Consider the following 13,839-nt stretch of genomic DNA (forward strand, 5'->3'; position numbering starts at 1 on the left):
GTGTGTGTGTGTGTGTGTGTGTGTGTGTGTGTGTGTGTGTGTGTGTGCGTGTGTGTGTGCTCCCAGGTAGATAATGCGCACCACATTGTTAACTTGAGGAGAAGCTTCTGCCATTTGACATGACATTACAGTATGTGTATGTGTGCATCAGTTTTAGCTCTACTATAGGCTACCATGTGTGTGTGCCTGTGCAAACCCTCCACAGCTTAAAGCTAATTGTTGCCCTTAACAGCTACTCATGTACGACAAACATATGACAACCAAATCTCTTTCTCTCTCTCTCTCCCCCCCTCGCACACCAACTCCCTGGGGACCAGCTATTGTTCCTTTGTGCCGTGGTATGGATGTATTCGACGCACACTTGTCTTCAGTGTGTGTCTTTGAATCTGGACAAACCAGATCCCTGCTAACCTGCTGCTATAGCGGAATGAGTGGTCTCAGAGGAGATGTTGTGGGGAGGAGGCAACACGACAGAATATCCTGTCTGCGCGATGCAGGATCTCCCTCTAATCTAGACACCGGCCTGGACTCCCAGTGGGCTTGAATGTCTTGTCTTGCTATTCTGCCACTCTTTAGAATGGTCGCTTTATTCAACAACGACTGCACAGCTGGAGATGTAAATGAGGCAGTAGCAAATGGGTTACACGCTGTTAAATCGTTGCTAACAGTGGTTTCCTCTCAATATCTGTTGTAAAAATGTGTGCGTACATCACAAGCAGTATTTCCATGTTTGAACCAAGACCTACATTCTGACATTTCAAACTGATTACACGCTGCAACACATTTGTAATTTGAATTACATGGCAAACTGGCATATCAATGCCCTCAAAGCATTGTCTTTGTGCAAGACCGTCTCGACCTGTAATAGGTTGGTACAAACACAAAGACTCACTTGGACGGTGATTGTTTGAGTTGGTATCTGAGTCCGTCATCAGTATGTTATCTTCAACTTAAACAAAGTTCTTGCAAACGATAAAGCCTTAAAGGATAAGTCTGGCAATATTCCATTGTTTTTATTTTAATCAAAAAATCCCATGAAAAGACCCAAACCAATACTGAATACTTAGTTTGTTGAACAAAAACTATTAAAAACACATAATTGAGCCACTGGCTGACATGTTAGTTTATCATGATGAAGATGGGCACTGTAGTTTATGTTGACTCAATACCACAAACACCGTCCTAGTGCTGTAAATACTCACTGGAGCACCAAACCTGCAGCTGCAATTAGTCCTCGACAAATGCACTATTGATTCCTGTTTGAGTAACGTTTGCTAAAAACTACAGTGCCCAGCTGTTTTAGGAAACTATTTAGCCTACGTTTTAAATAAAAGTTTATATTTGCGAGCTGTTTTTAATGGTGCACAACTTCAGAGAGTACTAATGGTCTCGGGGCTGAGCGCCACACACAGGGTAAGTTGGTAGGTATTGAGAGACAGACTTAAACACTGTTTTGTTTTGTTAGGGCTTTGTTGTGTGGTACCAAAAACTACAAATGCCAGACACCTTTATAACTTAAATTACTTTACGTACTTATTTTTTGTATTCATGTAGTAGTTACAACATTTCAAAAATAGGCTTTAACTTTAGTTTTAAGTCATAACAGTATCAGATTTTGACCCGACAAAGTAGCAAACCTGCATGTGTGTGTGTGTGTGTGTGTGTGTGTGTGTGTGTGTGTGTGTGTTGGTCAACCTGCTTTGTGGGATCTCAAGTTTTCTTACCCTGAACAAGGGAACAAAGGGGAATCCTTGCTCTATTGGGGCATGTTGTGGTTCTATTTAAATGTGCGTTTGACTGGAGCACACAAACATCCCCACATTACCGGAAACAACCTGCATGCAAAACAACGTAGTGTGCCCCGCCCGGCTTTAGGTACAACAGGTGCACTAACTGACATGCAAATAAACACCTCTGTTCAAACAAGGTCGTTTGTCTGCACCCGGCCGTTGTCGGTTAAGAGCTGTGCTCATTCAAAACCTGAATGCCCAATTCAAATTTTGTACTGTGTCACAACTTGGAAGCAAAGCACAAACTAGGACAACATGATTTATGTGTGAAAGTTCATTTGGAGATATATATATATAATCTATTTTTTTGTTCCTTTAGTAAAGTGATATTCTTGTCATGTGTGGATATACTTCATACATTTTTGGGGGGACAGTGGTGGAAGAAGTATTCAGATCTTCTTACATAATAGTACAGAGGTATTAGCAATTAAATATACTTAATCTGTAATCTGTTTTTGAAAAGTAACTATAGGAGTAAAAAGAAGTACAGGAGTATTAAGTGGGATAAAATGGAAGTACAGGAATACCTAAAATGTTCCCTAAAGTGCAGTACATCAGTAAATGTACTTAGTTAGTATCCATTACTGTGGTTGGGTGACTCCACTGATTAGTCTTTAGGGTACTTGTGTTGAAGCAACTCTTAAAACCACCGCTTTATGAAGTCTATGTTATTAGCACAGAACGTGTTATTGGTTTTTTTGTAAAATCTTTAAGGTCCATGGCAAGAAAAGCAACACTTTTAGGTGATAAAACAGTACAATTTTTCTACAGCCCATACATTTTCTATTCTGAGGGCAGGTGCTCCAACATTTGATTGAGCTTGGCTGAGTTTAGGGACTGAATGGCCTGAGGATATGTGCTCTGCCACACCGCTCTGCCTGTCCCAGCTTCTCCACCTCTGTCAGGAGACAGTGACTGCCAAATGTCGGCAGCATTTGATTTAGAAGTACCTTTCATTCATTGGATTGTACAGCTTTAGAATACGTTTCTGTTTACTCTGCAGATTAAGATATATATTTCAATGGTAAAATTGAATTTTTTGATGAAACATTATATGACATTTTCAGACAGCAGTCGGTCTCGTTCCCAGATTTTATGAATGTTTAATCACATTTGCTCATAGGTCTTTCATAAGCAGTGTTTCTCAAAGCAGCCGTCTTTCTCTTAAATCAGCTCCATTTAACAGCTTTTTCAACATAATTAATGTGCATAGTTTCCAAAACACATTTTTACATATTAATCAGCAATTTGGCTATGATAAAATATTCATGCAAGCGAAATTTCCAAGAAAACATTCCGAGCAAAAGAATACGGCTTGAATTCAGTTTATTAATGACGACAAGTTGCTTTACTGTGTGGCTCAAAGGCAACGCAACACACCCACATCTCACCCTAACAGTTCAAATACCGCAGCTTGGCCAGTGCTGTGAGCTTCTAACTATGCAGCTCTGCGTAGCCCTCCAGCGTCCGTTTTGGAGGCTTCAGGGACGGCGTGTCAATGCTTGTTACATGTGTCTTTTCAAAATAAAGTTCCCCCAGGAGTGACATATGAGTCACGAGACTATCGACACTAACAACTCAGGTGACAAAATCTTAATGTCAACTTTTAGTAAACGGGTAGCGGTCTCCTGTTTGCTTAACCGATTTCATTCAATTCAATTTATTTTATTTTGTAAAGCCCAAAATCACAAATTTGCCCTGGAGGGCTTCCCAATCTGTACACATAAATCGGATGACCACCCCTCCCATCCGATCTGTGTGGACTTTCTCGCTCTTTATACAACGTTAGTTGCTCTGGGCATGTATTAAGGATGTGGGTGTGTTTAAAACAGACGTGGTTGTCAGACGCACAGGAGCCTTGACCAAGCGGCAGTATTTGACGTAATGGGAGTGAGAACGGCTGTTCAAGGCACTCAATCAGAGGGTTGAACCCTAGGTCGACTAGTTAAAGGACACATCAGTCCACCCTGACTGCTTTATGTGTGTGGGCTCGTCCACCTCCACCCCACTTCTTAATGAGTGAGAGGAGAAATTGCCCTCAGGCTGTGGCCCAGCGCAATCACAGTTTGATTAGTGGGAAGGACCTAACATAGCCCAATATTTACGTCTCTGTGGTTTTAACCCTTTCTTTAAAAGTCACAGGAAAAGGTTACTGTAAATGTCATTATGGGCATTTCACAACCTTCCTGCCTGCCGTGCTCTGAACAACCCGCCGCTAAATGTCATTCTCTTAACATTTGTAAGACTCCAGAGTGTTTTTCCCAGTAAAGGCTCATATTTTACCATTTCATAATGTTACTCTTTGCACCCGGAATTTTCTCTTGCATCTTTTACAATTGCAGGCTGTTGAATAATGCCCTCAGTGAATTATTTTTCACAGGGAGAGTTTGAACTGAGACCCTTGATTTTTGCCTCTCTCTTTCAGTCTCACGCTGCAGAGGATGTTGGTAATCTCTGTCTCCCTGGATAAGAACTTAAGAGTGCAGCAGGAACACAAGCATGTGGTCATTTGACAGTCAGTGTGTGGCCTGCTAAGGCTATTTAAGAGGTGAGAGGTTGGTGAATAAGCATGAAGCTCATCCAGGCCTGCAGCGTGCGTTTGCATATTTATGACCACGGCTTACTGCCAGCTCAATACAGCGAAAATGGTGTGCTAGGGCTGGGCGATAAAAATAACTCAATATCTCAATATTTTTGATGATAGACTGCAGAGCTCTATATTCGGTCAGGCTTTATTGCCCGATCTGGAAGTCTTAAAGAGGGGCTCTGTGTCAAGGTGTAGTTTTAAGCATTTTGCATTTTCATTAAATTATCATAACAGCACACCTAGCTAGGGCTGTCACGTTATCAGATTTTTACTACACGATTAATTGGGGAAAATAATTCCTGATAACGGTAATATCGTAATATGTATAGAGAATATCTAAATAATAATAATGCCACTCAAATCAATCAGTTTTTTGTGCATTTTGTCTCTATTTGGGGAAATTTATTATACTCAAAATACGAGTCGGAAGGTGGAGGGAGTCTGTAATCATAACCGGATACACAAAAAACATTTACATAATGATTTAATAGGAGCTGGATTACTTACTAAATATTATCGTGTATTATAAACATTAAATCAATATTTCATTTTTAAATATTCCAGTTATCTTCAATACCTGTATGCTGCAAGACACCTAAGCAAACCTGTGTCCATGTAGTGTGCAAATAGAACGAATGGAAACATCTCACAGAAAAGGATAAGTGGGGGGGATCACGGGGGCCTGGCATGTCATTTTTGCCCCACAGTTCCACAACAGGTTAATCCGGCCATGGGTGGAAGGGTGGGGGGAAAAAATGGGGATTTATATGTAATTAAGTTCATATTTTATCTAATGAAATTAACCAGAAGATGTTTCTGCCTTTGCTAATACATGCTCATCCTTCCACCAAAAAGCGACAACATGGATAAAAAAACATGCAAACATGCCGATGTTAATGATAAGATTATCTGTCATATCTTAATCAAGAACATATTGTAGATTTTCACTTTACCACCCTGCCATATGCATAGACAGAGCGGTGATATAAGAAAGAAAGTAGAAGTGGAACATCATCACATGCAGCATTTTAATGGAAATCACAATCTGTCTTTGACACACACTGTACTCATCATGTCTTCAGGGTCGACTTGCCAAAGAATTTTGGTCATGAATTTGGTCAAACAAACAACACCCTCTAATCCTCCACCAGAGTGTAACAGTTCTGCCTTTTATAGGCTGAGGTTTTAATTTACTCCACTGCAAATACAAAATAATTTTAAAAAATCTCTTGGATGAAATAAAGACCTTTGATAAACACCATCAAAGTCAGTCATGCTCATCACTGAGCAGCAGATGAGAGGGTGGAGAATGAGATTGCTTGTCAATAACACCGCTGACACTCGTCAATTAGTGTTGATGTTCAACTGAGCCCAGACAGACAGACACAGAGACACACACACACACACACACACACACACACACAGCTCTGATTTCCTAAGGACTTAATGAGTGCTAACATACAATTAATGATGGTACATCCGTCAACACACACACACACACAGACGGAAACACTTAAACACTCATCCAGCCTTGAAGTGGTTACTATTTTTGAGCCTCTCCCACTCATGTCTCAGTGACCCATGTCGGGCTTCTATTCTCGTCCAGCCTCACACCAGACTAAATGGACTGAGAGTGCAGCCGCTTCTGTGTCTTTGGCTCTGTATCCTCCTCTGTTTGTCTGCACGCCTCCAAATAACATCGTATGTTTTTAATACATGCGTTTCTTTAATATAGCTGGAGAATCAACATCACATCTTTTGGCAGGCAATGCAGGAAAACACACCCACACCGTTAGAAATGAAAATGCACAGCATAAGCACTATGTGGGGGGAAATAAATCGACTTTGCAACAAACTGCAATTTGTTATTTGCTGATTTTTTTTTGTCGCAAGAATGATTTAAGAAACAATATTTTCAGTTGGCATATTCAAGACCGGTTTGCTGTAAAGCAAGGAAAATAATGCTGAAAGTGCAGGCTGAATCAACACATTCACTGCTTCTGTTCATGAGCAGGCACACACAGGGAACACAAAGGGAAACGGAGGATGATACACCGATGGAGATTCAACTGCACTGCTTAAATCCAAGGTCAAATGCTATTTTTGATTATATAATAAAGAACAGTAGTTTGATGAATACAGCTGTTCGTAAACAATGTGGTGGAAAAGTGTATTATGAGAACACCCAACAGCACCGAAGGCAGATTCCACTCAACACCACACAGAGTTAAACATTGTGAAAGACAAAAGAAGGCAATCTGATGTTTTATCTGCCAAAGCAGATCAAAAAATAGTAATTTATCCGGACTTAGCATCATGAAAATCACTGACAGCAACAACTGTTCTGCATAATCAAGCATAGCAAATATATCACACTATGTATACTTAAAAGAGTACTCGTGTGATTTATGGTGTCTCTAAAGTCATTAGGATACATGATCTGGGGACCATGAATGTTTATGGCAATCCATCCAGGAGTTATTGAAAAATGTTAGTCTGGAGCGACATTGTGTACTGACGGTCTGACCAGTTGACATGTCAGCCTTTGATCCTTGCAGCTAGTGTGGCTTGAAACAAACTTTAGACCTTCCTTCTTTAGTACACACCCACAGCTGCCAAACTCCATGCCCCCAGTTCATGAAGCAGGCTTTTAAAATGTAAAGAAAATGATGACATCAACAGTATTTCTTTCTCAGACTTGGCAAAGCTCCTCCAGAACTACAGAAGACATACAACTGTTTTCATACACTATGGGGTCGTCAAATATCAAATCCGTGCAGTGCCTCTTTGAAAGAATCATAATACATTTAATCAACACCATGAAAGCCTATATAACTGTGTAATATCCTACTGAGATTTCTGTTAATTTCTCTACACACACGCTAAACTCACAGAGAGAAATAAGGATGAAATAGGGATTAAAAACACACCTTTACTTTAACAGAGAGCATTTAAATCATATAGAGATAGATTGATTTCACTTTGGTAGTAAAGAAAGCAATTCAGTACTAGTTTAACTACTGTCCTCTGCACTATTCAAGCTCTCCCATTCACAATTCAGCAACCGGTGGTCCAATAACAATAGTGCACGGGATCATGAGCTCTGTGTGTGTGTGTGTGTGTGTGTGTGTATGTGTGTGTGTGTGTGTGTGTGTGTGTGTGTGTGTGTGCATGCGTGTGTGTAAGTTCTGCAAATATGTTTGTGCGCGAGCTCATCCATAAATGAGCGTATGTGCAAGATAGAAAAAAAGCATAATCTGCCGGTAATGGAACATGAAACCGAGCAGAAAATTGCAAAAAGAAATGACTCCTAGGGAGGGTGTCAGCTCTGATGAAATAAAGCCCTTCATGTGTGGCCTAATAAAGGCAGGCAGAGGGGCTAATGTCCTCTGTAATCATACCTTTATTCTGATACACAAAAAGAAAAGAAAAACACAAACACAGACACACATGGCTGGAGCACAGCCAAACATTGAAAAGTGGCCTGATAGTTAATTAGCAAGTGTGATTTTGCTCCCTTGGGTATCAGCTGGCTCCTGCAAATTAGAGCGCCTGCCACCGTTTTTTCCTAATGGACTCAAAATATGACGCGAGTGTTTTTCACATTAAAACTTACAGCAATTGATAAAGCAAAAAAATGCTAGAAATGTTTGAGTAATTAAAATTAAATGATTAGAAATACAAAGTGTGTAACCTCTTATATACTTTAATATATACTGTAACCCCAGTAAATAACTAGAAAGTCTAGAAAGTGCTCCACATGTCCAACTTTTGGGTTTAGTGAGTTGATTAATTGGATTAAATCAATTCACTAAACTGAAACATTGATTTCTGAATATGCTGTCATTCTTCATGTCGTCTGTGTAGCTGAAATGATGAACCAAGTTTATGAAAGTGATCCTTACAATCTCTCTGGGTGGTGTATTTTTAATGTTTTTAATATTCATGTATGTAAAGTAGCAGGTAATAAGCATCTCGCTTGATGAGACTGCATACCAGAGGTCTGGTTTGAGGCACTTGTGACTCAATTTTGACTTTAACACTTGTGACTTTGGAACGAGTTAATATCCTCCCCCAAGCCCAAATATTAAAAATCATGCAGCGAATAAACCTTTGAATCAATCCAGCAGCAGCTAATCACATTGTGCAATCAGAAGGGAACATTTTATTTCAAAGATTTGTCATGGACAATGTAATTTGGTGCTAATTAAAGGGAAAATGGAGTTCTGAGACTGTTCAGAAACCCAAGTGCATATTCATTCATCATTAATTCATAATTGGACTTTTTTCCCTTCATATACATGGACTCCTTATGGTGAATCGTATGCTTGCCTGTCGACAAAAAGTGCAAATGTGTGCATGTTTGCTGCCCTGCTGTGCACTGACTAGACTCTAGGTTACACCAGCATTCATTTATTTGAACACCGTTTCTATTCTACCTATAATTAGTGCCGGATTAAGAACCTTGCAAGGAAATTATTAGGAATTGAAAGACCTGTAAAATATAGCCTTTCAAAGAGACCGCCTCTCGGTCACAGCTTTCGGCTTGCCCTTGAAGGAAGCTGAAATGGACCCAAACTGAGAAATAAACTGAAAGAGTGCCACCTGCAGACATGTCCAGTCAAAGGTTAAACGCTTGGATCTTCAGCTATATTTGTGCCGTCTGCCGTGGGTCATCACAACAGGGGGTAAGCTGCTATTATGTAGCGCTACATGGGGTCTCTGCTCTTTTAACCCTCCCTGTGTCTCCCTCTGTCTGCTGGGTGTCATTTGTGCTGATGGGGCACCTGATTGACTCAGCAGGGGGGGATGTGATTTGACATTCCCGGCGGAGGAATTGGACAAAACTATATCCAAGAGCTATCATCGACTGCTCTGCCCTTGACCGCAGCTGGTCCGGTGGATTATCCAAATGACCCTGTGTCAAAGAGAGCTGTTGTACCGGACAACCCCTCTGTGGATAGCTGAAAAGTGTGCGAGCATGTGTTGGACTCTGTCAACCTACTGTGGGTAAATAAAGGTTGAAGACAAATAGCGGAAGGATTGCTTGCAACCATCTGGCTGTGGCAGTTTCTTTATAGCACCAGATGCAACTCATATCGTCCCAACGGGATCCCAGCCAGCCAGGCAGCCCTTCAATAGTGTGTGGTGGAGCATAGATAAAACCTTATTTTGTTGCCCAAGAAAGAGGGAGGGAGTGAGGGAAAGAGGAGAGAAGAGGAGGAGAGGGAGTAAAATATTGATGAGAAATGTGAGGCACAAAAATAGAGCTGCTCTGAATTCCCAATGAAGGGCAAAGGGCGCACGCACGCGCACGCGCGCACACACACACACACACGCACGCACACACACACATATATATATAAAGCAGGGTGTAACAATAAAGCTGATGAGTAACACACTCATAAGCACACACACTGTGGCATTTTTGTGCAAAACCATGATTCAGCACAAAAAAATCCCATCCACTTCCCAGAAGTGCTTTTCACCAGTAACTGGCTATTGTCCAATATGTTTTCTTTTAATGTAATATATTCTACGTAGCTATCGTAAAAAAAAATTATCCTTTTTCATAATCTACAACCTGAGGTCAACTCCATGCACAGGCAATATGACCATACACAACGACATCAACAAAAAGGAAACGGAGACATGCTTTCAGAGTCCCTGAGTCGAACTAAAGAGTGAAGCTAAAGAACACACAAACCGCGTTGAAATCGCTGTGAAAACATGAGCACAACAGGCAGGCGATAACAAGTTGCTGCTGCCAGCCCATGTTCACGTTCCCCAACGCCCACTCATCTGCTAACACTCTAACATGTCGGTATACGTGTGTATGTGTGTCTCCTTTAATAAGACTCAGTTGGCCTTTAAATACACTTTAACAATTCTAATTAAATCAGATGTCAAGAAAAAGGAAGGGAGACTAATTGTGCTGTTTTTTTCTTTAATGTATTAAACATCCCAATGAGTCCTACAGCAGTGTTCAACCTCCAATACTTTTTAGAATAATGAATTTGTTTTGCAAAGAAATTACACCAACAGTGTACAACTGATAAGGGTTTCCTCTGGAATCGTGGTCCAGAGATCATGTTCGAAGGCAATTACAAGAAACAGTAATTGTATCACCCTGCAGAGAAAATGTGCATGTTCTTTTTCCCCTGACATTTGTGGGTTCAACCTTTAAACATAACACCTGAAACTAATAAACTATGTGTTTATCCCTTTGGTGTGTTACAATGTTATCTGAGATTTACAATATTTTTGTGGTTGTCAAAATAACATTAGTCTAAAGTGACATTTTCCACCTAAATAATGAATTAACTTATAATTAGCTCAAAGAAACTGTGGAAGTAACTCACATTAATAATCCACTCTCAGACTTTGTGACCTGAGCATCAACTGGTCTCTTGAGCAACTAAAACCTGAGCCCACACAGCTAGCTTTTCCTGAATGAATGTTGTCGAAAACAATGAGTCACAGAAAGTCACTGGAGCTCACGCACTCTCACACACTGACACACGCACACACACACTGTGATTGAGCACAATTCCCATCCAGCCCCAGCCAATTGCAGTTAATTGCTTCTGCGAATGACTGATTGGGTCCAATTTTTACCACAGCAGGATCTTAGAGGAAGAGAGGATGAAGGAAGGAGAGCAAGAGATAAAAACAAAAACATCGACCTGTCACAGAGGGGCAATTAACAGGTTGATTAACTCCTAACCATGGCCAGACTTTCCTCTTGTGTGTCTGCCTGTGCCTGTTCTAATAGAATGAACGGGATGGGCAAAGATCTTATAAAGCCTTACAAATATTGATAAAACCCCAAATTTCATTTAATTTTCTCTCGCCTTATTCATCATAAAGAGGCAAAGTCCCTCCCCTTCTGCTGTCCCCAATGGGACCTTATCTGAGAAAAGATATGTACAGTAGTCACAGACAAATATTTTTTGGACCCGTTTGTGCCATCACAGGTGTAATTCCTACAATTCAAACAGGATCAACTTGTTGTTCTTCACTTCCCATCTCAAACATCCACACTTAAAACTCTTCCAGGATAATTTACCTCAAACTGGCCTGTCGAACGCACTTGTGATAGATCCTGGAATGATAAGGAGACCGGTTACCTTATCAACCTAGCACCTTTTGATTCCTTTCTATCACTGTGAGAAAATGTTGGAAACAGTGAGAGAACGAGACGGCAGGCAGACAGCGGAGACACACAGATTCATATACATTTCACATGCAAGTACTTGCATAAACAGACACAATTAAACATAAATAAAGTAACCTGCAGACGGAGACGCCCACATGCATCTACTGTAGATAATTAATGCAGAGCCTGTTGGTGTGATGACTGAGACATACAGTATATCGGCTTTTATTCGTCACCTTGTCTGTCTCTCCTTCTTTCTCTCTTTTTTCTTTCTTACTTTTCTGTTTTGTTGGCTCTGAAAAAGTGATTTAGAAGAATGGATTTTGAGTTACCCACAGGGCTGCCACTTTAAATTATTAGATTCAATATTTAATTTGTAATGACATGTTCACATTCATAATTCACAGCAGGCTGTGCCTTGTACTCCAACAGGAATTATTCCTTAAAAAGCACAGTCCGTTCGACTGGTGTGGACTATTGTTGCAACAATTGGCAATTGTTCTTCTCTCTGCTAACGAATAATGGCAAAAATGTGCTGAATCATGATACCTAATAAAGTGAGACATGTCGATAAGAAACAGTTTCAATTTAACACGAAGGATAGATATATCACCATAGATGGCTTTACCTTCACGTTAGCTTGTCACAAACGTTAGCTTGTCATGAACGTTAGCTTGTCACGAATGTTAGCTAGCACAGTTGTTCTACAACATACTGTAGTTTTGAGATTAATGTGGTTTGCATTCAAAACATTGACATGTTGGTTCGAATTAGTTAGTTAGTAACTAGATTTTCATGTCGACACATGCCATCACAAAACGTGTAAAAAGGCAGCCATGGTATGGTGACTAGACATCTCGGTTTGTTTGGGATTGTCCCGGTTTCAAGCTGGGTGTCCCGAGTCCCGACAAATATTCGGTTTTCACTACAATTCAAACAATCTGACAGCATATATGACAATCAACATATCCCACCAATGCAATCCGTGTGTTTCAAGGGGTAATACATAGTTTCCAAATGTTTTAGTGGATTTGGGGGAACATAACGTCATTTTTCGTTTGCTGAGGCACTGTCCATGGTGTTGAAAGAGCGCTCGGTAGGGTGCTTAGCACTAATATAATTGTCCCCCATTTTGATGATAACGCCTATGGTGAGTATGTAGGTGCATACATCTACGTATGCATAAACGTTCACTTAAGGGTTTTGGTGGTCACTCTAAGCCAAATAGACAACAAGCCAGAAATTGTGACTGGCTTGAAAGCATGTGGCCATGCTAACAGAAACACATGGAAATAAATAATTTAGACACAAACACATTCCTGCTTTTGGTGATAGATATAAGTCGCATTGACCTTTCCTCTTAACTTACATATACTGACACACACTGACCCTCTCTGTCTCTCTTTCACAGACACACATACACCAACACACACACACACACACACACACACACACACACACACACATTTAGTGAATACCCAGGGGAAGACTCCTGTCCAGCAGGGCTCTCTACTCTGCTATAAATCAGACAGCTTTCACAGACTCGCCGCCTGGCAAACAACTGATAGGGAAAGAAAAAGGAGCGAGGCCCAAAGGAGCAAATGCAACAATAGATCGGGTCGAATGAAACAATAGATACAAGAGAAGAGGAGGAAGGAGGTAAAGGGCAACAACCACAAGCTGATAAAAAAAAAGCCAAGGTACACAAAGTTTATCTCCGCTGTTAAAAGGAGCGGACAACTCAATTTCTGAATTTACATCTATTTCCTTCGCAGCTGTAGTTTCAGGCAAGAAAATAATAAACGTGTTTATCCCCAGATCATTCACAAGCTCTCTCAGTGCGATCATTCTTCATGTTTCCTCTTGATTGAAAGGATGCTCCAAACAAGATCAAGGACATTAACCCCCTCCAGGTTAATTCTCTTTAGAGTCAGGATTTAGTGATTTGCTCAAGGACACCAGAACTCAGGTCCTTTGCCTTCAAGGGTAGTCTCCCTGCTCATTACACGACACCCCTACTCTGCTGACATTGTATCATCACATTCTACAAGAGTCACTCCTCTTTTGCCTCCGGCAATGACTGCAGTGCATGTTTTACAGAATGAACTGTCCCGATGGGAACGCCGCATTTGCAGTATCTGCAGCGGCGCTTCCCCTCCAACAGACAGAACTGCTCTTGTGATTTGGTTTATTCATTATAAAGCCAAGGTCTAAATATGATGGGGCGCTTTTAATTCTGCACAATACTGAAAAAAACACGTGGTTAATCATTTCAAGTTTAGAACTGCAACAAGGTTGCAGTG

The sequence above is a fragment of the Anarrhichthys ocellatus genome, unplaced genomic scaffold, assembly GCF_004355925.1.
Source record: "Anarrhichthys ocellatus isolate YVR2014 unplaced genomic scaffold, GSC_Weel_1.0 scaffold52, whole genome shotgun sequence".
NCBI lineage: Eukaryota > Metazoa > Chordata > Actinopteri > Perciformes > Anarhichadidae > Anarrhichthys > Anarrhichthys ocellatus.